We start from the raw sequence: 24,676 nt of genomic DNA, 5'->3' as shown, positions 1-24,676 counted from the left end.
ACCCTTTTTGCTCCATTCTGCTTTTCAGGCATGTCCCCAATGTAGGTGTCAAATGGCAACTTCTTCTTTCCTTCTTTCCTTCCCTCCTTCCTTCCTTCCTTCCTTCCTGTCTGTCTGTCTGTCTGTCTGTCTGTCTGTCTTTTTTAAACAATCAATCAATCAATCAATCAAACAAACAAAACAATCAAGCCTAACAATGGCCTTATTTAAAGATTTATTATATATATATACATACATATTATATACATACACACACACACACACACACACACACACACACACATTGTACCTGTCTTGAGACACACCAGAAGAGGACATCAGCTCTCATTATAGATGGTTGTGAGCCACCACGTGGTTGCTAAGATTTGAACTCAGGACCTCTAGAAGAGCAGTCAGTGCTCTTAACTGCTGAGCCATCTCTCTAGCCCTTTTTTGTTTGTTTGTTTGTTTGTTTTTCAAGACAGGGTTTCTCTGTGTAGCCCTGGCTGTCCTGGAACTCACTCTGTAGACCAGGCTGGCCTCGAACTCAGAAATCCACCTGCCTCTGCCTCCCCAGTGCTGGGATTAAAGGCATGCGCCACCACTGCCTGGCTGGTCAGCAATTTCTAAAAGGCACTAGGAGACCGTTCTGTGCTTGTGGAGTTTAGCGGCTGTCTATAGGCTGCTGCAGGGCCAGCTCCATCCATCACCTCCCCTCTCAGTGAACTGGACCCTCAAGAGTTCCTTCCAGTCTGCGTTACTCTTAGGTTTGGCCTGACTTCCCACCCCATCCCTTCCTGGAGTCCAGCTCACTCCTTCATCTCTAGCCCCCTGCTTTGTTGGGCCCTACCACCCCACTTCCTAGCTCCCACAAAAAAGTATTTCTGGCTCCCTGAGGCTCCTCTATGCCCCTGCACCACTCTGTACCACTGTGTGCTGTGAATCTGTTTTCCCTGGACCATTTTATAATCTTCTGCTTACCACTCTCTCTGGCTGGGATGTGACTCATTTCTTATTGGTTCTCGTGTCCCCAGAGCCTGGCCTAGCTCCTGGCACTCAGTAATGTATCTGCTGGATATGCTGGAGGCATGTCCTTCTGACCAGTGAGTGCACAGGGAATATAAAGGTAGGCACACGAGAACAGTGTTTTCAGAGTTCTGGCAAATTCTAGAAACAGGCTTAGACTTTAGGAGTTGTCTTCATATATTTAAACAAACATAAGCACCTAGCTAGTACTTCATCAGAAGACAGGCAGTTTTTCCTCTAAAGAAAGGAGGAAGAACAGGAGGGGGGGAGGGGGAGGAGGGGGAGGAGGGGGAGGAGGGGGAGGGGCAGGAGGGGGAGGAGGAGGGGGGAGGGGGAGGAAGAGGAAGAGGAAGAAGAAGAAGAAGAAGAAGAAGAAGAAGAAGAAGAAGGAAGAAGAAGAAATGTTCAAGGCCAACTGAAATATGTAGGTCAAAGGCTGGTAAGCAATGAGATGCCAGGACACGTCGCTCTAACCTCGTGAGGTTGATTTTCTTGATTCACAAAAGGCTCAAAGGTGAATTCCGACAACAAATTTGGACATATTTCAAACTGAGTTCAAAATGCTTTTTCTTTTTTTTTCCTACTTCAGAGGAAAAATAAAAGAGGAAAAACAACAGGAAGTGGGGTCAGTAATGTTTCGTTTAATGGACCTTTCTAGGCTCTGAATAATGACAATGGCTTTAGACTGGGACAGCAGCAAGGGAAAGGCAAGGCCTTCAGCAGCAGCAGGAAGGGACAGCAGGTGGGATGTGATAGCTGCAGCCATGCTTTGCTGACTGCCACAGTAAAGGCTGGCTCCCCTGTGACCTCCACAGCCCTTCTGGAACCCTGACTGCCACAGGAGTCTGGAGCTTGTATTTAGAGCAGCAGTTCTCAACCTGTGGGTCCTAACCCTTTTGGGAGTCGAACAACCCTTACATAGGGGTCATTGAAGAGCATCAGAAAACATATTTGCACTATGATTCATACAGAGTAGCAAATTTGCAGTTCTGAAGTAGCAATGGGAATAATTTTGTGGTTAAGTGTCACCACAACATGAGGAACTGTATTAAAGGGTAGCAGCATTAGGAAGGTTGAGGACCACTGTTGAAGAAGTAGGAACAGGCCATCCCCACGAAGGGTTGACAGCACTGTCATTCCATCCTTCTCCCGTGTTGCAAGTGCTGGAGTTCTTCTGTGTCCTGGTCAAGGTTGGGAAGTAGGGTCAAGGAAAGAGGCAGCGTTCCCAACCTTGGGGCATTCACAGAATAATGAATGAAGGAGCGAGTGCTGTAAGACCAGACTAAGTGGCTGATTACATAAAGGGCAGTGGAGGAGAACCTTCCATAAGAAAGGAGCGTGGAGGGAGAGATCAAATGTCCATCATATATGGGCAGTGACAAGTTAGGTGAGGAATGGGACACCAAGATAAAACTGACAAGGATAACCTTTGCCAACATGTCCAAGGCTTGTCGCTGAATGTCACCAGCGCAGCAGATCCAGTCCACTGCTCACCAGGCCAAAGGGTTATATCTTTGTCATCCTGCCTACGGAGTACTGTGCAATAAACATCTCAGAGGCTAATTAAGACCACTGAGTTAAAAGCGTAGAACAACTCATGTTGGTTTCAGGGTTTCTATTCCTGCACAAACATCATGATCAAGAGGCAAGTTGGGTGGGGGGTAGAGGGTTGTGGTGAAGGATTTATTCAGCTTACACTTCCACATTGCTGTTCATCACCAAAAGAAGTCAGGACTGGAACCCAAGCAGGTCAGGAAGCAGGAGCTGATGCAGAGACCACAGAGGGATGTTCCTTACTGGCTTGCTTCTCCTGACTTGCTCAGCTTGCTTTCGTATAGAACCCAAGACTACCAACCCAGGGATGGCACCACCCACAAGGGGCCCTCCCCTCTTGATCACTAATTGAGAAAATGCCTTGCAGCTGGATCTCGTGGAGGCATTTCCTCAAGGGAGGCTCCTTTCTCTGTGATAACTCCAGCCTGTGTCAAGTTGACACACAAAACCAGCCAGTACAACTTATGTTTATGCTATAAAACTTAAAATTTAAAAGCCACAAAACTAATCAAACTGTAAGAAGTACCAAGGTTTCAAGAGGAAAACAGTACAATTTCCTTTTTAAACACTTCCTGGGTATAGTTTTGCTTCTGCTACAAAGTTTTCTCTTTGCTTTGCTATCTGAGACATCTTGTTAACAATGTTGCCCTGTTCCTTTAAACAATGTTCTCGACACTCTAAAATAAAAGTGTGCCCCTCCCTGGGCCCTGGAAGACAGCTTGGTGAGGTGGGCTTCTATGCCCAAAGGTAGGAATCCCACAGTAGGTCAGTTGCAGGCCTCAGAGCTAGATGAAATGAGATAGCCTCCTGCAATTCAGCTTGTGTGACCTGGGGCATTGCTAAACTAAGGCCATTTCATGTTTCCTCTTCGTTCAAACTTGCTGTCAGGTGGAGAGAACAACCTCAGAACAGAAGCTCATAAATGCAGGGTGGTGTCAGAAGAAATGGTGGCTTTATTTGACCTCTCTGAGAACCCTTAGGCAACACTGATAAAAATGAAAAATTGCCAATTTATAAGCAGCAATGTAAAGAGTCTTCCTGGAGACCAGAGATAACAGACAGGCAAACCAAAGACCAACCCAGTGTCCCAGACTTTAAAGACTCTACCACCCCGCATCAGGCTCCATCATACCACAGGTGGGCATTGAAAGTCTAGGGAACTTGAAATTGGAAAGTTGGGGTTTGGTGCTGTGTGATAGGGAGTGAGCACTTTAACCTCACCAGGATTCTGTTTTCATCCTTAAAGGGGAAGTGATAACATCTATATACAGGAAGTAGGGCAGTGAGGGGAGGTGGTGGGGTGGGGTAAACAAAAGGATTCTGGTGAAAGTCCCTGGATCCAGGGCTTGGCACAGAAGCAATGCAATTCAACAAAGAGCTGTAGGGAATTTTACAGGTAACTCTAGGAAATAAAAGGAAAATAAACAGCCAAACAGGAAGGAAGGAAGGAAGGAAAGAAAGGAAGGGAAGGAGGGAGGAAGGGAGGGAGGAGGAGAGGGGGGAGGAGAAGGAGGAGGAGGAGTTAGAGAGAAAGAACCTCCAGAAAAGAATTCTTGAAAACAAAATTTAAACAAAAACAAGGCTGGTGAAATGCCAAGGTGTTTGTCACCAGGCTGACTGCCTGAATTTTATCACAGGCAGCCTCATGCTGTTAGGAGAGATTCCACTTCCAGAAGCTAAACTCTGATCTCCACATGTACACTGTGGTCTGCCCATGTCACACACAAATACATGAATGTAAAAAAAAAAAAAGTATGCAAAAACATGCAACATACTTAGTGTTATTCTTTCTATGTTGGGTGAGAAGCAGGGAGCCTAGATAAGACACGCAAGAAGAAAGAGAATAAAACCATCCTCACTTAACATAAAGGAGAAAGGGCTGGCGAGACGGCTCAGTGGATAAGAGCACTGACTACTCTTCAGAAGGTCCTGAGTTAAAATTCCAGCAACCACATGGAAATCTGACACCCTCTTCTGGTGCTGTCTGAAGACAGCTACAGTGTACTTATTTATAATAATAAATAAATCTTTGGGCCAGAACGAGCGGGGTTGGCAGGATTGAGCAGGGGTCCTAAATTCAATTCCCAACAACTATATGAAGGCTCACAACCATCTGTATAGCTACAGTGTGCTCATATACATAAAAAAATAAATCTTTTAAAAACATAAAGGAGAAAGATAATAATAATAATACAGTCCTGCCTTGACACCAAGGGGGTCTATAGAGCTCCTTTGCACTCCACGCTTTCCTGATGTTGAAGGTGTGTGTGTGTGTGTGTGTGTGATGTACACATTTTTATTTACACACACACACACACACACACACATATACATGTATGCATATGTATAGGCATATATACATGTTTATCTATATGCTCTCATTTATGTTTATGTATTTACACACCCATCTTAGTATAATTCTAGGATTCAAGGGGTCACTGGCTTCCACAAACATCCAATATAGTTGTCCTCAATCTGTAGCTCTCAACTTCGTTGAGGGCTGGAATGACCCTTTCACAGGGTTTGCCTAAGACCATCAGAAAACACAGATATTTACATTATAATTTGTAACAGTAGCAAAATTACAGCTATGAAGTAGCAATGAAAATGATTTTATGGTGTGTGTGGGGGTGTCCCCACAGCCTGGGGAACTGTATTAAAGGGTCACGGCATTAGGAAGGTTGAGAACCACCACTCTAATGTTAAAGGAAAGACTCACTGGAGAAAGGAAACCTCACTAGCACATCCCGGTCTGCGCTCAGCCTCTGTTTCCTGCTGGCCCCACTGCACACTTTCCCAGACAGGAAAGGGGAAGGAAGCTACCGGTGGGCTGTCTGCTAAGGAAGTCACCCTGGTGCTTGCACTTGCTCCAAATGGCAAGCTCTTGGACCTTGCTCTAAAGTGAGAAAAAAAAAAGTGACTGTCCCTTCCCGCTGTCGTCCTGGGGGAAAGTGTAGGGATACTGTGCAGGAACCATGGTGCCCAGTGGTAAGTGTGGTCATCTGTGATTCCCAGTGAGCCAAAGGAACACACGGGGCTTATGCCACTTCACCAGGCGCTCTGGCTCAGAGCTGAAGGATTGTGCCAGGGCTGCACCAAGACAGGTGCCCTGAACCCTGACTCAACCGAAACTGTATTTACCCCCTCTTGTGTCAACACCGTTAACCTCTGTCTCGGAGGAAGGAAGAGAGAGGTGCACAGGATGGCATTTAGCTGGCCACTTTATGTCATGGCTGTCAGAGAGGATCTCCCAGCCAGAATGGCAGAGATGGGTCCCATCCCTCCAGAACTGGTCACCTTAACTTCGTGTTCCTGTGTCTCTGGCTAAGAAGGCAGGTGGAGTGGAAAAGAGGGGATTGGGAGATTACTTAAAACTCATTTTGGTTCTCCAAATGGCAAGCTGGGGAATTTTGAATCTTTTTGCCTCCAGATTCTGCATAGCAAAAAGGATGAAATGTGAAATCCTAACAATGAGCATGCCAAAAAAAAAAAAAAAAAAAAAACCCAAAAACCAACCAAACAAACAAAAAACCCAAAAACAAAATCTGAGATATCAGTTATTAAACAGGAACACAGTAAAATAAGTAAACTAGATAAAGGCTTTAGGATGGTAAAGAGATGGGAGATCCAAAGGCGCCAGGGAAAGATTTAAAGGACAAAATAAATTAAGAAGTAAATAATTCAAAGAAGCATGAGAGCCAGCTTAGCTTGCTTTAATTATGAGTGTGCATGGGTATATGCACTTATTTGTATGTGTGCATGTGTGTGTGAGCACATGTGTATGTGTGTGAGGGCATGTATAATGTGTGTGTGTTTATGTGAGCATGTACGAGTGTACTTGTATGTGTGTGTAAATATGAAAGGCTAACATAAACTCCATTTGCCTCCACTTAAGGACCAGGCGTGATTTTGAAAACAGTCTGTAAGGCACCAGCTCCAGCGATAAACCATAAAATTCTGAACAAGATCATAAAACCCCTTCCCAAAGAACAGCCAGAGGGGACAACCACAAAAATGGGGAACTACCTTATCTCAGAATGGGCCATCTGCGCTGGGCAGCCATATCTCATCCTATGGTTAAGAGATCAAGGCATAGGAATGTGACCACTGACCACCTGTGACCCCCTAGCACGCACCAGTGAAATTTTAGATTATCTAATCCTTCTAGAAGAGTTCCACTGGTTCTCTATAAGAAGGCCTGCGTATCTCTGTCTGGAGTCGCCGTATCAGAGAATGCTTGATGGTTGTTTCTGTAGAATAGACGCTCTCTGTCCTTGCATACTCTAGTCTTCCTGACTTATACTTTCTATAATTTTGTAACAAGGCTCTCTACATTTGAATCATACCTTTCTTTCAAATATTCAAGGATGGCATTATGCAAAGGACACCATGCAGGACACACATGACATTCTATTTGAATTCCAGATTCCTCTCTGCTTGTTTCTGGGGGGCAATGGCCACTCAAGCCCCAAACTACCATCTCAAGCTCTAGTCTAAAAGCCAGCAGGGACACCTGTGTGATGTCAGCCCCAAATTTTATAATTTTGAGACAAGTCTCACCTTCAGGAAAAGACTTTCTAGAGTCAACAAGTATTTATGGCATGACTGTCTTGTACCAGACAATGTATTTTATATAGACTTTGAGATACTTAAAAACAGTTCTATCCTTAGGAATCTAAAGCTATACTGAAAGATAAATGCAAAAGCCTCAATATACATAGGGCTGGCTGGAGAGATGGCTCAGTGGTTAAGAATACCTTCTGTGCTTCCAGCAGCTCAGTCCTGTAGCTCCAGTCCTAGGAGATCTGATGCCCTCTTCTGGCCAACACAGGCACTGCATGCATATGGTACACATAAACACATGCAGACAAACACTCATACTAACAGCACTCTAGATGACAGAAAAGCTCTTAGCTCACTTCAAAGTGAATCACAGGCTGCAGGTGCTTTGTGAAACTGAAAGATGACTACTTTGTTTCTGAAATACTGATTAAAAAGAATGAACAACTGGGCATCAAAGAATAGAGAGGTCTCACACTGGGAAACATGAAGAGCATGTTTTGAAAGAATCAGTAATGGAAGATGAGGCACAGAGATAAGAAACATCTCAGTGGCTTCAAACCATCTATTACCTGCTTTTGCTACTTAGCACCTGTTTACTTTCTTTTTAATTAAAATTATGTCTATGAATTATGTCTATGAGTGTGTGCTTGCATGTGTGTATGTGTACCATGTGCAGGCAGTACCTGCAGAGGCCAGAAGAGGGCGTTAGATCTCATGGGACTGAGGTATACATGGTTGAGTGCTACCATGTGGGTGCTGAGAATTGAACTCAGTCCTCTGCCTATGCTCTTAACTCCTGAGCCATCTCTCCAACAACCCCATCCCTGCATACCTCTTTTTAATAGCAATAAATAAAATAATATGTATTTAGTTATCAAAGGACTTGAAAGTTTTGCTTTTTTGTTTAATTTTGTGAGGTGTGTGTGTGTGTGTGTGTGTGTGTGTGTGTGTGTGTTAGGGTCTCTCTGTGTAGTTCTAACTGTCCTGGAACTCATTCTGCAGACCAGAGTAGCCTCAAACTCACAAAGATTCACCTGCCTTTGCCTCTTGATTGCTGGTATTAAAGCTGGCTAGCATATATATATATATATATATATATATATATATATATATATATAAAACATCCAGATATGTAAAATTCACAAGACCGCTGGCTGCTATTACAATGACTCTCACTGCAGCCACTGGTTGCTTAGTCTAAGAAACATGCATATCTAGGTCAAAGACTGACTTGGCACATGCTTCTTTGTAATATCTGCTCAGAAGTTCCTTTCTACTCTCCCTCCAAGAGATGTGGTAATTAATGGCCCAGTAGCAGTACAGGTCCGCTCTGGTTTTGTGGAAGGAAGCCAGGTCAGCTGCAATCAACAGGCCAGAGCTTTGCATACGCAAAGGCCAGGGATTTCTAGACTCACCTGCCACTCAAGTTCCCATGGGTGCATAAAGCAATGGCTATGTGATGTGTGAAAGATGTAGAGGCTTTCGAATCTAGCATGAGTGAGCGGGGGGAGGGGGTCGAGTAAATAAGGATCTTGCTAATTGAACTATTTACCAAGTCTCTCCTTCACAGTGGCAAGGGTAATCCAGGAGGACGGGGATCTCCACCCACATTGTGCACATATGGACCCCGCACTTCGGAAGAGTGTAAGGAGCACTGAGTCACCAGACTGGGGAAGCAGACTGCATCATCTCCAAACACTCACACTAAGTCGGGTGAGGATCCCAACCCTGACCCCCAGAGGGCCTCTTAAAGCTGAGAAAGGCCTGCAGCACGCACAAGGGTGGCCCAAGGCTCACACTGGGTCACTTTGGAGTCACCACCTTCCTCTGTGGGCTCTGCTTGCCATGGGCCCTGAGACTTTAATAGCATTGAAGGGGTGTAGGTTCCAGGCCACCCCACCCCACCCCAGCATTCTAGATTTCTAAGGTCTTCTCCAGTCTGCCAATCAGAGTACTCCTTGGGTTGTTCATGTGTGGGGCATCCCTGGACCACAGGGCCTCTCTCATTTACATTCTGTTTCCTGCACAAGTCTGTGTGATTTGTGTTTTAAGAACTGAATTCTACATTACCCTAGTAAGTGATTTTTCTATGGTTACAGAGTTGAGAGAGGTAGACGTTTGCACTCTCTCTCTGTTTAATAAGTATGTACATATATATTATGTGTAACACCTATAGACTTCACTATAGGAAACCAACCACATGCTTCAGTACCACAGCTGATGTCAGCCATTCCCTCTCTTTATCTGTCTCTTTATCTGTGACACTGATAACAGGTGTCAGGCACAGGAAAGGACTCTACACTCTCTACTCTGTTTGGTCTTTGTTTCTAGGCCTGCATTTAAAAAAAAAAAACAATAATCAGGATAGATTTTAAATACATTCGCTAGAACTGGAAAGTTGGCAAAACAGCTAAGAGCACTGGGATTGTTTGCAGATGGCCAGGGTTCAGTTCCCAGCACCCACACCCAGCTCATCACCATCCATAACTCAGACTCTAGGGAGGGGGAATCTGACACTTTTTCTACAGTCCTCAGGCTCTGCACACACGTAGAGCATATACATGCATGGAAGTGAAACACACACAAGCACACACACACACACACACACTAAAAATAAATAAGATCTTAAAAAATGCAGTTTGGTATCTGAGAGGATAACAGTCCCCACTCAGGTCTTTGAACATGCTCTATGTAATTTTTTATCTACATAGTTTTTATTTACAAAAACAGTCCTGTGTTTTGGGTGCTTCTTGTAAGAATTTTAGGAGCAGCTTACAGAAGTCTGCACTCTCACATGGGCACTGGCTTGAGCTTTCTCAAGCTTTAAAATCACTGTAGTAAAACCTGACTGTCTCGAAAAACCAAACCAAATCAAATCAAACCAAAAAAAAAAAAAAAAACCCAAAAAACAAAACAAAACAAAAACCAACAACGACAAACTTGACCGTGGTCTCCAACCTCCCGTCCAAGAATCCAGCCCTAGCCTTGTTTTGTGAGCACCTCGGTATGTGCTTCCAGCAAGACTTTCTTGTTCTTCACATGTCTGGACTATTTCTGAGATTGACTCCTAGATACTTCTTACCTTTGTTACTTGTGGGTGGCATCTTTGTGTTCCCCAGTAGCAACCACTGTTTAGTTATTGAGAGGCTTGGATGGTAATGTTGACCCAGGATCTGGCACCTGTAGTGCACAGCATCCCAGGACTCTCACATTTTAGTGTCTTTGGGCACATGAATGGGGTGTCTGGTGAAATCCATCCCAGCTGATCGATCCTTCAGGTTTACCCTGGCTGTACTTTTCCTCTGCTGAGACCTGGGAGTGGGGCTCCCAGAAGGGAAGGGCACTGATCCATTTTAGGTGGTCCTGTCGCACCGTGATAAGATGGGATGCATTTGGCCCTGTTTTCAGACAGAAAATGAAAGGGACAAAGTGCTTTTCCTGAAGTTTTAAGGATGCTGCCTCCATCCCACCAGGGTGGTAGCAGCAGTTCACCTCCACAGCGCCTAGCTGCCTAGCTGCCTGGCCATGGGTAGCTCCCTACAGGCAGCTCGCATCCCTCTATAGAGCACTTCTCTGTACCTCAGTGTTCTCGGCCCTGCGGATAGCCTCCTGTCTTCCCCTCTCCCGCCCCTGCCGAGACTTACTGTACTTTGTGTGATCTTCTGTTACAAAAATCCGATCTTATCTCTGCTATGCTTGAAACACTCTGTCACCTCCCACTAAAATGCCAATAAAGCCACCTTCTTTCCATGGCCTGTCTGGCTCTGGAACCAATTCTTGCCTCACCCCTGATATTGCTTACCCCTGGAAAGAGCCCACACAAAAACCACCCTATAGGTATCGAGCGGTGAATATTATTGTTATCGTTGTTCTGAGGCAGGACTTTGCTATTTAGCTCATGCTGGCCTCAAACGAATGATCCTCCTGCTTCAGCTTCTTAAGTACTGGGGTTACATACCTGAAAGTTACCACAATCTGTTTTAATTTTTCCCCTACATAAAAATCTACCCCAAACAGTGATCTGTCCCTCTTGACTTTTCTTTACCTCAGAGCTTCACAGAATGTCTACATGATGGGAGAACTGAGTCTTTTTTTTTTTTAAAGCTAATTTTAAAATTTAAAATATGTAGTGGACTTTTACCACTTATAGCACTACATCTTTACAGAGTTATTTTATGTTTAAATTGTGTGTGTGTGTGTGTGTGTGTAATTGCAAGGTCTATAGAGGCCAGAAGAGGGTATCTGATCCCGGAGCTTAAGTTACAGGAAATGATAATACACCCAACACAGACACTGAGAACTGAACTTGGGTCCTCTGGAAGTAAATGATTCAAAGAAGCATTCACCCTTTCTGAGGGTGAAATTTGGGGGATGGAGGCATAGATCATAGACAGTGAGGCTTTATGGGTTATGGACAAGGACAGTGGTTTGGTTGCAGCTTTCATAGCTTCTGAACTGGGTGGGGTGGTGGGTAGGACATACAAGGTCAGTGCAGGGGTCGGGCCTTTACCCACACGTGCAAAGTGCTTTTTCTTCTGCTCAGCCTATCACATATGAATCAGTGTCATTTCTCTTTCTTTCTACCTCCTTTCTCTGGCTCTTCTGATTCGATCTAGAATACCCTCAGAGTACTTTTCACTCATCGGTGGATACTGAGTTTCAGTCTGGAAATGTGGAAAGACAGCTGGAGATAGAGGATGGTGATGGCTATCAAATAATGGGAATCTATTTGGTTTCACTGGCCTGGGGGCTCAAGAGGTGCTTCTGTGTTAAAAAAAAAAAGTGAACTGCTGGCTGTCGAGATGGCTCAGTGGTTAAGAGTACTGACTACTCTTCCGAAGGTACTAAGTTCAAATCCCAGCAACCACAGGGTGGCTCACAACCATCTGTAATTGAGATCTGACGCCCTCTTCTGGTGTGTCTGAAGTCACCTACATTGTACTTATTGTATAATAATAAGTAAATTAAAAAAAATGTTTAATAAAAAAAAAAGAAAGTGAACTGCTCTTCCAGCAAAAGTTACTCATGAAACTGGGGGAACTACATCATTTAAAGGGAGAAAGACATTGGAAAAAAAAATAACAAAACCCTCCAAAACAACAATAAAAACACTCCTTATGCCTATTCTTTCCTTACAGTGTCCAAACAATTAAAGATTTAGGTCAGTTATTCCAATATATATTGGGATGGAATTATACATGTTGGGCAGAGTTATCTGATTTTAGTTTAATCAGTAGTATTAACAAAGACTCTGTCAGCCTCGTTCAAAGAATTCAGGGATAAGCTGCGCAGTGGTGGCACGCGGCTTTGATCCCAGCACTTGGGAGGCAGAGGCAGGCGGATCTCTGAGTTCGAGGCCAGCCTGGTCTACAGAGTGAGTTCCAGGATAGCCAGGGCTACACAGAGAAACCTTGTCTCGAAAAAATGGAAAAAAAAAAAAAAAGAATTCAGGGATAAAATGGGACAATGGGTCCATATAAGCCAGAGGAGGGACCCAAGTCATATGACCAGACATTCAGACTGACTCTTTTAAGGCCTGTGACTGCATCTGGGTTGGTGGTAGGGAAGAAACAAGAAGGGAGAGTAAGTGGAAGGACTCAACAGTTGTTTCAATTCAGTTCATTTTCTTTTTAATTCTTTAGATTTACTGATTTTATGTTTATGATTTTTCTTGCATGTGTCCATGCACCACGTGCGTGTAGTATCTACAGATTCCAGAAGAGGGTGTCGGATCTCCTGGAATCAGAGTGACAGCTGGTTGTGAGCTGTCAATTGGGTGCCGGGAATTGAACCTGGGTTCTCTGCTAGAGCAGCCAGCGCTTTTAATTACTGAGCAATCTCTCCAGGCTCAGTTCATCTTATGAAATTTTCATTTTGAGGTTTTAAGATCACAGCATTTGTAATAAGAAAGTTTCTTCTATCAGTATTGAGCCTGGATTTTAATTTTTGTATTAACACACATACACACACACACACACACACACATAAACAAATCTGTGTTGCTATTTACACAGATTTATTGACTTCACCTTATGATGCAGATCACCTGATGATATTTATTTACAGGATCATAATGAGAAATTACATGTATAAGGCTGGTTTGTTTGCATATGATGCTCAGACTCCCTAAATGATGCTTAAGATTCAAACTTGAGTCATTTACATTCAAACGTTTGCTAAAAAACCAAATTCCAGATGCTGGAAAAGTTGGTCACATTATAATGGTGTATTCTATCCCTTCAAAGAAAATCTGCTCAGGACTAGGTGGCATTTTTATTTTTAAAGAAATACTGCTTTAAAATGTTCCTTTTATTTTTTGAGATTATAATATGACCACACCACTTCCATCTTCCCTTTTTCGTTCCAAATCCTCTCATAAACCCCACCCCCACCCCCTTGCTCTTTTTTCAATTTCATGGCATCTTTTTTCATTAAGGGCGCTGTGTGGATGCAGACAACTGCGTTCCTCTAGCTCCCTCTGGTGTTCGCTTCGTATCTTTACAGTCATTACCGACTGCATCTATAGCCATTTGGAAATGTGCCTTGTGAGAAACCACTAATCTGTCTAAAGAAGAATGTCTCAAACAACCAGCCTGGATGCTAACCATGCCCACACGTGGAACTGGATCCGGTGTCATGTGGAGTGGCAAATACTTGGGCTCAAAAAGGAAATCTCTGGAATTCTATGTAGTGCTTATTTTGTGGGAAACTTCCATGAGGAGCTACTGGTGATTCACAAGAGCTTATGTTTAAGGAAAGCACACAATTATTAAACTTACCATTAAAAAGGTTGAATAGCTGGGCATGCGCGGGCGGGCGCGCGCGGGCGGGCGGGCGCGGGCGGGCGCACACACACACACACACACACACACACACAACTGTAATTCCTGAGGAAGGCTGAGACCCTATCTCTAAATAAAGAAAAGTGCCATTAGCCTGGATTCACGCCTCAGGAATGAAAAGTTGCTCCTTTAATTGGCATGGATTTAGAACTGACTTTAGAGTTCCTATGTAGGAGTCAAACAAACTGGAAGTATTAAAATGCTAACTGGAATTCAGCAAATATTCTAAAACACAGAATCGAACGTATCAAGAAAATAAGACTCAGATGAGTTCTGTGGAAGGGAAGGGAGAATGATTCTGAGCAATGTGTGTGTGTGTGGGGGGGAAACAAATGCACACAAAATACATTGTAGGCTGGGCTGGAGAGATGGCTCAGTGGTTAAGAGCACTGGCTGCTCTTCCAGAGGACCCAGGTTCAAATCCCAGCACCCACAAGGCAGCTCACAACTATCTATAACTCCAGTTCCAGGGGAATCTTCTGGTCTCCATGGGCACTGTGCACACACAATACACATACCTATATGCAGACCTATATGTTTTCATTTATATGCATTTTGTTTTATTTTTAAAATGAAAACCTTTAAATAATACACTGTATGAAATTCTCAGAGAGATAATAAAAATTAACAGAAAAAAGACACACTAATTTGCCTCCATATAAGGCAGAATTACATTCTGTAATTTATCTCTTATTTTTATCTTTTTGTTGTTGTTGTTCTTTTGGTCATGAGAGAGAATTTCTCTTATAATAAGAAAAAACAAACAAACCAAACTTTAAGAAATAAACATTGGTGAAGGAGAATGGCCTCACCCTGTGCACGTTTGTTAAATATATGAAAAGGAAGCCAGGTCAAACCATTCTGTTTTGTTTTCAAATCCTTTTGATCAGTCAGTTTTTAAACCTCTAGCCTCATTCCTGGAAACCTTGCTAGCTGCCTTTTGATTCTTGCAGGTCCTAGCCCCAGCACTCGAAAGAGCTTCTCCAAAAAAAAAAAAAAAAAAAAAATCTACATTTTATGTAATCTGGTCCATCTGCCTAGCAACAGGAGAGTGTTTCCAAAAAAAAAAAAAAACCAAAGAAACCACCCAGTAGCCTCTGGGGATGCTCAAGGAGGAGGGGGGAGGGGACAGGCCACCAAGATAAGACTGCTCTCAATACAAAATCCCAGATGGAGAAAGTAAGACAAGGAATGTTATAGATTTTTCTCAAACGAAACTCTGTAATTACAGTCTCAAGAGTGTCACATGGTTAAGATGCCATAAATAGTCCTTCAAGGACAAATAAACAAAAAAATTCTTTACTCCCGGTCAATGGGTTTGGCCTTACCCACACCCTTAGGGAAGGGGGTGTAGCTTGGCTTAGGAGTCAGAGGGGTTGTAGTCACATGGGTTAACTCAGACTGGATCCCACCACTGGGCCTGCTTCCTATTTCACTGGCATCAGTCAAAAGTAGAGAAGACTCAAAAAACAAAAACAAAACAAAACAAAAAGTAGAGAGGAAGGAGGCAGGCTGGGGCAGAGACCAGAAAAGCATCCATGCCTTTTGTTTCTGTTAACACCTACTTGGAGTTTATGCCTGCCACACAACCCCATGAGTAAGGACGATGAAGCCAGGGAGTCCTATCATATCACCAGCCATAGTCCAGCCCTCTTCACGGATGCAGACCACAAACACAGAACTCTGAAAAACTCTATCAGGGGCTAGAGAGATGGCTCAGCGGTTAAAAGCGCTGACTGCTCTTCCAAAAGTCCTGAGTTCAAATCCTAGCAACCACATAGTGGCTCACAACCACACCTAATGAGACCTGATGCCCCCTTCTGGTGTATCTGAAGACAGCTACAGTGTACTTAGAAATAAATCTTTAGGGCCGACCCAGAAGAGCTCAAGGACGTGGTAGCAAGCAACTACTTCAGGACAGGTATCAGAGAGGCAGCCCCAAGGAGTGAATTATATAGAGAAGGGCTACAGCTTCCCAGAGAAGACAGCCACGGGAAGCCTGAAGGTTAGCTTAGAACAAGTGATATCAATTAGCACCCTTGTGGTCTTATCCCGAGCTGTGGAGAGAAGGGTGACCAGAGCATTGAACTGAAGAGAAAATCTGCAACAGCATATCTAGCAGGCTGCAACAGCCTATTGTGAGCCCAGCAAGTTTTGCTGCTAGCCTGGACTACACTTCTCAAAATCACATAGAATAAAGACTGCCCTAAACCGCCCAGGTTCCAGTCAAGCACGGCTGAATGGTCACGGAATGGTCACGGTACCTCGTTTCACTTTCCCAAGTCCTATGAAGTTTATTTATTACTCTTCTGGTTTAGTGTTTGTTGCTGAGAGAAAATATCATCCAAAATCAACTCAGGGAGGAAAGGGAGAGATGCCAGGGAAGGCGAGGACTTAAGCAAAGACCATGGAGGAACGCTGCTTACTGACTTATTTCCTCTGATTTGTTTAGCTACCCAGGACCACCTGCCTAGGGATAGGACCGCCCACAGTGGGCTGGACCCTCACACATCAGTCATAAATCAAGAAAATGCCCCATAGACAGGCCCACATGTCCATCTGATGGAGGCAATTCTTCAGTTGATGTCCCCTCTTCTTGATAGGATAAATGGAGATACAAGATCAGCCAACCCAATTTCTCTAGCCAAATTCACTAGATACATACTGGCATATTTCTAGCTTTATAAACACACATCGCAATATCCACATTAGAAGTTGGTTTAGCCACACTCCTTGCCTTCCATTTTTCTTCTCTGCTACTTATTCAATGTCAAGGGTGTCGAGGTCCAGAAAAGAGGTCAAAGTAGGATCAACAATTGGCTGTCCCTTTTACTGAAAACAATGTTCCCTAAATGGAAGCCATTCACCAGCGTAAAGTTGAGCGGTGTTACTGAGTGTCAACAATCCTGATAACACCCGTTTTTCTATTACCATAGGAACGTTATACCTTAGGAGTCATTACCACAGGAGAGTTAGCCTGGGTTTTGCCTGGCACACAATCTTACTGATGTCTGTTGAGGATGGTGCTTGTGTCTGAGCCAGGAATGCCTGTACTTCCTGCATTTATTCACACAATTATCTTCTGAGGCTGCACAACCTTCGAGGCTCCAGCCCTGGAACGTTCCTTTTGTAGAGCCAAAAGCAGAATTGCTAGAGGTGACTCCTTTTCTTACCTCTGAACTCAGGAAGGTGTTCCTTCTGAGCCGGCTAGTCATGAATCACCACTGTTACATCCCCTGGTCCCCCGCACACCATCCCCACCACAGGCCACCTTCCCAATCACAAGCTAATACATCTCCTGCGCCTACGCTCAGAGGAGAGAGGGGGAAATATTCTCCTTGGCTTTAGCTGACAGTCACACTCAGCTGCCAAGCTTGAGCGGAGACATAATGAAGAATTCAGAATTCATCTCTGAGATGGGGAAAGACATGTGATCTAAGAGACGTGTTCATGGAGGAGAAGAAAAGAAAGAGAAAAGGGGCTGCTTGTCTAGAACACTTATCAGATTTCCTAATATGTTTCTAGTTGGAAAGCCCTCTATAAAAGTGTGCTGCGTTGTTTCCTTACGAAGCTCCCTTTAAAAACAGCCTTTGAGCCAGGCGGTGGTTGTACAGGCCTTTAATCCCAGCACAAGAGACAGAGGTGGGTCAACCTCATGAGTTCAAGGCCAGCCTGGTCTACAGGATGAGTACAATACAGAGAACCCCTGTCTCAAAAAACCAAACCAAACCAAACCAAACCAAACTAAACCAAACCAACCAACCAACAAACAAACAAACAAAAACAAAAAAACAAAACAGTATTTGGGAATGGCAAAGGTGGCTCAGTAGTTAAGACAATACATTGCTCCTGGGAGAACCCTACTTTAGTTTCCAATACCCATTTTGGGAGGCTCACAATAGCCTGTAACTGCAGCTTCATGGGGCCCAACACCCCTTGTCTCCACAGGCACCTACGCTTTTCACTTGTACCTACCTTTCCCACACATCATTAAACATAAAATAATATACTAAGAACATTAAAACAGCCTTGGTGCTCAGTAAAATTGTGTTTTAGATTTCCTTTTATGTGTATGAGTGTTTTGCATGTATGTATGTGCACCTCGTGTGTGTATGTGTGTGTGTTGCATGAGGTCAGAAACAGGTGTCGGTTGGATCCCCTGGAACTGGAGTTACAGATGGTTGGAAGGGACTGTGTGGGTTCTGGGAGCTGAACCTGGGTCCCCTGCAAGAGGAGTCAGTGTTCTTCACCACTGAGCAATTTTTCCAGCCCCCTTTTAAAGACTAGCACAGGCTAGCCTCTCCTGCTTCGGTCAGCTGAGTTCTGGGATTGCCTGTGTGTGACATCAGGCCAAACTTTCTTTTCCTTTTTATGTTTTCAAACCTTAGTATGTATCAAGTAGGTGAAATGTACCTTCCATTTTCTCAGCTGACATCGCAGAACAAAATTCCATATAATGGTGATGTTCCCATAGGACCCCGCAACAAAACTAGCAACAATGCCTCACATTCTCATGGAGTCTGACATATGTTTACACACACTGTTGGATACTGGGAGGCACACAGTGAGGTGGTTGTTGCCCCTCCCATCATGTACTTGTGATGCTGAGGCCCGGAGAAGCTGACAGCATGTCTGAAGCCACACAGCAACTGAGAGAGTGCTGGGTTTCAGAACTTCCACACTACGACCTCCGTTGTACACACCCGACACTGTGCTATTAACCAAATGAATGACACACATAAAAGTCTGGGCTTGTTTTTTTTTTTTTTTTTTTTTTTTTTGGTTTTTTTCGAGACAGGGTTTCTCTGTATAGCCCTGGCTGTCCTGGAACTCACTTTGTAGCCCAGGCTGGCCTCGAACTCAGAAATCCACCTGCCTCTGCCTCCCAAGTGCTGGGATTAAAGGCGTGCGCCACCACGCCCGGCGTGGGCTTGTTTTATAGATGTCAGGCCACTTCTCTGTTGGTTGAATGTGACCCTGGGAGTTAGTGAGCTTGGGTGTCCTCATCTCAGAACAGGCAATCCAAAACACTGCAGCTCACCCATGCACGCATGCACACATGCTGTCAGAAGCTGTATCGATCAGACTCATGCTGATCTCGGACTGCATCTGTCCAGTTGTCTGTGTGTTTTTGTGTCTGGATCAATTCGGTCACCCTGAGTGATGCAATCTACTGCAGCTTTAGAGTCACTGAATTATATAGTAATCTGATACAAAGACACAGTTAAAGTTTGATTCACGAGGAGTTCATATAAACATATTTGAAATGGAAATTTAAGGGTTCTTTGGAGAGTCAGTTGTGCGGGATAGTGTTTTGCTGTGTGTCTGTGCGCATGCATGTGTGCAGGTATGTATACGTGTATGTGTTTGAGTATATGTGTGCCTGCCTTATGTACGTATGTGTTTGTATGCATTTGTGCTTGGTCGTAGGGGGGTATGTGTATGTGTCATCAGTTGAAATTTGACTATAGCAAGCACAGCTCAAGCACAGTGCACACACAGTAGGTCTTCTCCTGGAGCAGATATACTTTCTTTAATTCTCCGTCAAACCTGGTCATTTTTCCTGTAGCTTGGGGGCTGTGTATTTGGTGATTAGGGCAGAAGCTGAAGAACTATTAATACTCTACATTAGACAGGGTGTGGCAATACTTTAAAAAGAGTCTAACTATCGCTGTCACTTTGTGAACTTTTAAGAGCATGTTTGATTTGAAAAGTTATGGAATTCTCCAAGAGGCATAGTGTAAGGTAAACAATTTATTCTGCAGGTGAAGTTTTTCTAGGTTTCTCATATCCATTAAGATGAAGGAATTACTTATCAGATAAGGTTTGAGACTGCAAATGCAGAAAAGTAAGGGAAGAGTTGAAGGCTGGGGAAAAGGCTCCTGCAAGAACAGGTGCCTGTCAGGCTTCAGTGGGGAGTTATGGAGGAATCTGATCACAGTGAATACAGAGGACGGCTACTAAATCAATCCAGAACACAGAGCTCTGAAGTGCCTCTTGTTCAAGCTTGGTTTTCCTTAAACAAACATATCTATTATTTATTTAACCATAAATATGAATTCCAGTGCCATGTGATGAGGACTTTTTAATAAATCATAAAAAAAACATAAGAAATCAAAAAAGATGTAATAAAATCTGTATTCTCAGACCTATTTTTTCATGAAAAAAAATTGTTTTCCTGCCAGAACACATGAGGTTGGGAGTAAATATAATTTTTATGAAGTCAGTAGGATCCAGAATTTCAACTGAGTGTAATGACACACATCGGTAAACCTGGGAGATTGGGGCAGGAAGACCATAAGTTTGAGGTTAGCTGGCGTACATAGTGAGAGTCTATCTCAAAAACCACTGCTCCTCGCTGGGTGTGGTAGCACATGGATTTAATCCCAGTACTCAGAGACACAGAGGCAGATGGAACTCTGTGAGTTTAAGGTCTGGCTGGCTTACACAGTGAATTCCAGAGCAGTCAAGGGGTACACAGTGAGACCCTGCCTCTAAATTTAATTAATTAATTAATTAGCTAACCACTCCCAACTCCAAATTGTTAAAAAAAAAAATCTTGGCAATGCCATTATATCAGGTCAGGTTAATAAATATCTGTTCAAATATTAACAACATCTCAAACTACTACCTCAAGATAATTAAAATGATGTAGAATAATTAAACTATTTACTCATTTATTTAAATTTGTAGTTCACACAAACAAGGTCTCATGTAGCCCAAGCTGGTCTTACACTTTTTATGTAGCTGAGGTGCTATTTCTGTATTTCTCTGATCTCAGGGCCAGCATTCACCTGGCCTTGAACTCCAGTTCTGTGGTTAACTATCCTGTGAGCTGCAATTACAGACCCTTCCTATGTTACCGTCTATGCATTGGTAACAAACAAACACACATCAGGGCTTTTCTGAGAACTATGTGAACTCATGCAGGCAACACTCCCATAGATGTTTTTTATTATTATAAGAATTTTCCTTTTTTATTAAAATGTATTTTATGTATGTATTGTACCAGGTGCATGCCTGATGACACCCACAGAGGCCAGAAGGTGGCGTAACATCCCCTGGAACGGGAGCTACTGATGGTTGTGAGCTGCAGTGTAGGTTCCGGAAACCAAACCTGACATTTCTCCAGCTCCGGAAGAATTTTCTTTAAAAATTCTTACAAATGAGCATTCATGCTTTTGGTAGGCCAATGGCTGGCAGTGTGAAGGCTTCAGCCTGAAGCTGTTTGCAGTTTATGTCAATTTTATTCTTTAAAAGAATGGGATCAGTCTATCATAGTTCTGAGTATTAAATGCTCCAATTTTATGTAAAGAGCTAATACTTATGTCTATTACATTAGTAAATACTTCATGAATTTGGGTTTTAATTAGGCCCTGACAGGCCTCCACTATATGCCAGTGAACCTATGACGTGGGGGTGGGTTTCCCACTGTGCACTTTGAGAAGCAGCCTTGGGAAACTTGATTCTTTCCACAGAGGTAAGGATGGAGAAAGGCCAGTGCTCACAGCCTGGCACAAGCCCTTTCAGTGATAAGCGAGACTCCAGTGGCATCCACAGAGCTGCAGTGGGCTTCTGTGCCCATGATCATTAGGCCACTCCCAATTCCTAGCCTCCAAGGTCACCAGGTGCCTGTCCTAAAATTCCAGCCTTAATACCCAGGAGAGTCAAACTGTTACAGTGTGCTCTCCCATCTGCCTCAACACAGAGTCTTCACATACAAAGCACTTCAGATGTTGTCAGTGTGTGTCAATTACCCAGCAACCCCTTGACAGGACAGGACCTTTTCTGCAGCAATGGTGGTATCTGCTCCCTCAGCCTCTGACTGCAGTTATCTGTTGAGAACGTTCTCCCCGGAGTCTGCAACACTGAGTTTCTCAGGAAACCACAAAGGGAAGCCAGAGAACTTTTTTGCCCTTCCTAGGATAGGACTTGGGAAGCTGCAAGATCAGGCTGTTGTTTGGAGTGAGGTCTAACAACCAGTTAAAATGTGAATAGAAGGCAAAGGCACTGCGGAGCCAGAGGAAATGAGTCGGTACAACTAGAGTTTGTGCGGTGCTCATGGAGGTCTCTATTAGGTTGTGGGCCCTCAGAAGCAGTGAGCAATGTCAAACCAGCAGAATAATGAATGAAGAGGGACCAGGGAGATGGCCCAACTGGTAAAGGTACTCGCTGTTAAGCCTGACGACCTGAGTTCTAGTCCCAGGACTCACATATATCTTTGTCACATAAACATATGCTATATATATATATATATATATGTATACATATGCTACATATACCTATACTACAGAATTCTGTACAATGACCCATTGACCTTACAAAGCCTCCCTCTGCTGTAGTTTACTTTTTCCCCTCACCGTGTGATGTCAGTCTAGGTTGTTGACTCGACACATTCCAAGGCTTTAACATCCTAATCCCCCAAACATGGGAACATATTATTTTATGTGGCGGAAAGCATTCTTCAGAGGTTAAGTTAAGGTTATTTACAATGGAGAGATTGCCCAGGATTATTTGGGGTGTTGGGGAGGGTTGGAGGCAGAGGGGACTGAAGAGCTAGGCAAGCAGAGGCCGGAGCAGAAGCCACTGTGGGCCCAGAAACACAGGCTGCCACACTAGGGCAAGGGCTTTTGCTTAGGGCGTTTAGAGGGAAGCCAATCAGGCAGGCCCAGTTTGACCTCCCAAACTTAAAAGGAATTAATTACTCTGTTGTTTTGCATCATTTGTCACAGCAATGAACGCCCCCAGGGTAGTTATAAAAGGCATCGAGTGCTATTTGTACAAAGCCAAATGTAATTACAGTGGGTTTCAAAAAGGCACCAAATATTTAGCAGTTCTTAACCCACGGAGCGTCACAAATTAAAGCATCATCGAACTTAAGATCTGACCTCCCCACTATAAACTGCTAAGGAATTAGAATCCGGCCACTCTTAGAAGACACATGGTTTAAATCCTATCACTTTCCTCTTTGTTCTGTGAGTTGATTCCTCTTAGTTTTTCTTTATTTACATCATTCTTCTATTTACTAGATCAAAGTTTGAGGTCTACAAGTTATTTCTTGTAGAGTCATGCCAGGTCGGGAGAAAGTTCGCCTGTGGCATTCAGCTCCCAGACGCCTGACTCCTGGGACTAAGTGGCCCTGAAGGCTGCAGGATTGCAGGGCGGAGTCTGACTGACTCTGGGTGATCACAAACATTCTTGCTCCCAAGGCTATAGACAGCCTGGCTTCCTTCCGGGTCTGAGTGCTCAAGATTCAGTGAGAACTGCAGTCATACGGTAGCATTCATAGGCCCTTCAGGGGCACAGACAAGGTCCAGGGTGTGGGCCTGCCTGCCTCAGTGTATGGAGGCTGTCATTTCACTCCTGAGGGAAGAGAGCTTTAGAGCCACAACAAAGGTCTCTTCTTCCAATAGTCCCTCCCCTCGCCTCCTTTCTTTTTATTCATTTTTCCTAAATATTATATGTAGAGTATTTACCTTCTATGTATGTATGTGCACCATGTGCATGCTCTGGAACTGGAGTTCCATGGGCCGCCATGTGGGTGCTGGAACTGAATCCAGGTCCTCTGCAAGAGCACCAAGTGCCTTAACCACCGAGCCATCTCTCCGGCCCCTAGAGTGTGTCTCTTCGTGTTATTTTAACAAACTTTTAGAATGTTCCTTTCCTTCCTTGTGAGAAATCACCTACTATTTAATTTTCATGTAGATGTAAACCCAGAACTTGGAAGGCAGAGGCAGGAGGACTATTGCTCAGCGTGAGGTCAGGAATCAGCCACAGGGCAGATCTTCTTTAAAAATCTTCTTTAAAAAAAACTCAATACACATTGTAGGTTGAGAATGAACACACACACACACACACACACACACACTTAACATCACAGCTACAGGCTCTGTTATTCTTCTGAGCTGGCTCCACTCTGACTAGGAACCATCTGATCTTTGATATGAGACAGTAGAGGATACAGCCAGGAGAGCCATCAACACCACGTGGTGCCTGCCTCAGGTGGTTCTCGGCCACGACTTTTTTTTTTTTTTTTTTTAAAGAAAAAATTCCAAGTAGGATTCATTCTTCATGTTCACGTTATGTTTTCCTGACACTGTGGACGTACAGTCAACCAGTCTTTATGTATAGGACCTTCAGATATACCATCCTTGACATAATTTTCTCCTTACACAAGAAAAAGAATGTAACAAAGTAAGATGGATACCTTTGAATTGAGTTTACTTAGAATAATGGACACGTTTTATTCCCTCCCATCCACCCCTGCAAGCAACACGGTGTTAAATAGAAATGCAGTCAGAAGTTGTTTACATGCTACACTCTTTCTCCCAAACATGAAGTGACCAATACATCAGAAATAGTCTCATTACCAGTACTGGGGAGTCGGAGATAAAAGCCTGCTAGAAGAACTAATAACTTACAAGCTGTTCCTAAGCTCTAGGGGGAAGAAAGTCTGAACAAGCAAAGGGGGGGGGGGGTAATCCCATGGTTTTATGCTGTCAACTGTAGAGAACCGGGAAGTTCCGGGAAGCCACTAGGGAGAGCAGTCTTTGGTTTGTGTGGGTTGCATGCTCTTCACTTGGCCACAAGGAGGCAGTGGTGGGTGCTCAGGGTCCTGGACAAGCCCCCTTGTGCCTCTCACTGGCTCCTTTGAGTTGCTTTGCAAGCTGGAATTGTGTCTCAGACAGGACAGTGGCTGGGCTCAAGGTGCC

General features: G+C 43.9%; 1 protein-coding gene across 1 annotated transcript in view; it reads right to left on the bottom strand.

The window, feature by feature from the left end:
* Positions 1-24,676, bottom strand: part of Fry (FRY microtubule binding protein) — a 382,592-nt gene that overhangs the window by 317,867 nt on the left and 40,049 nt on the right. The window lies entirely within an intron of this gene.

Source organism: Mus caroli, unplaced genomic scaffold (assembly GCF_978045245.1).
Source record: "Mus caroli unplaced genomic scaffold, Mus_caroli_1 scaffold_4, whole genome shotgun sequence".
Classification (NCBI taxonomy): Eukaryota; Metazoa; Chordata; class Mammalia; order Rodentia; family Muridae; genus Mus; species Mus caroli.
The sequence above is the reverse complement of the archived record's forward strand: the minus strand, read 5'-3'. Positions and strand labels throughout refer to the sequence as shown.